Source organism: Micropterus dolomieu, linkage group LG06, assembly GCF_021292245.1.
Source record: "Micropterus dolomieu isolate WLL.071019.BEF.003 ecotype Adirondacks linkage group LG06, ASM2129224v1, whole genome shotgun sequence".
NCBI lineage: Eukaryota > Metazoa > Chordata > Actinopteri > Centrarchiformes > Centrarchidae > Micropterus > Micropterus dolomieu.
This window is the reverse complement of record NC_060155.1, coordinates 30,249,491-30,250,758: the sequence shown is the minus strand read 5'-3', so window position 1 is coordinate 30,250,758 and position 1,268 is coordinate 30,249,491.

The following is a 1,268-nucleotide window of genomic DNA, read 5'->3' as shown; positions in this document are numbered from 1 at the left end:
CCTGACCGCATCATCGCTCGCCTGACCGCATCATCGCTCGCTTGACAGCATCATCGCTCACCTGACCGCATCATCGCTCGTCTGACTGCATCATCGCTCACCTGACTGCATCATCGCTCACCTGACCGCATCATTGCTCGCCTGACAGCATCACTGCATCATCGCTCACCTGACCGCATCATCGCTCGCCTGACCGCATCATCGCTCGTCTGACTGCATCATCGCTCACCTGACTGCATCATCGCTCACCTGACCGCATCATTGCTCGCTTGACAGCATCATCGCTCACCTGACCGCATCATCGCTCGTCTGACTGCATCATCGCTCACCTGACTGCATCATCGCTCACCTGACCGCATCATCGCTCACCTGACCGCATCATCGCTCGTCTGACAGCATCATCGCTCACCTGACCGCATCATCGCTCACCTGACCGCATCATCGCTCACCTGACCGCATCATCGCTCGCTTGACAGCATAATCGCTCACCTGAGCGCTTGACCGCATCATCGCTCGTCTGACAGCATCATCGCTCACCTGACTGCATCATCGCTCACCTGACCGCATCATCGCTCGCTTGACAGCATCATCGCTCACCTGAGCGCTTGACCGCATCATCGCTCGTCTGACAGCATCATCGCTCACCTGACTGCATCATCGCTCACCCTGACCGCATCATCGCTCGTCTGACAGCATCATCAGAGACACGAGAACATTTTCACCTCTGGTCAAATGAAAAGCACTACAGGAAGTGACACAGCTCAGGTGTGGAGACTCTCTTCTCATTAGCTGACAGATTTAAAGGTGCCCCCGCTGCAGGCAGAGCGGCAACTACAGGAGCGGTGAACAGGTAACGGACAGGTACGTCTGTTTTTACTGCAGTCAGACTGAAGATGGGACAACGTGAGCACACCTGTACCTGTCGGACCTGCTGATTCTGCTACAATGACTTTAACCAATCAATAAAACTGATTTAAAAACAATCAGCAAAGAAACAGTCACCTGTGTGTGTGTGTGTGTGTGTGTGTTCATACCTGGTCGGTGCGTTGAGTCTTCGTCCAGCAGAGAGACGGAAACACAGCAGCTCCTTTTATACCACTCTGAGAGAGTGTGTGTCAGTGTGTGTGTGTGTGTGTGTGTGTGTGTGTGTGTGTGTGTGTGTGTCAGTGTGTGTGTGTCAGTGTGTGTGTGTGTGTGTGTGTGTGTGTGTGTGTCTGTGTGTGTGTGTGTCAGTGTGTGTGTGTGTCAGTGTGTCAGTGTGTGTGTGT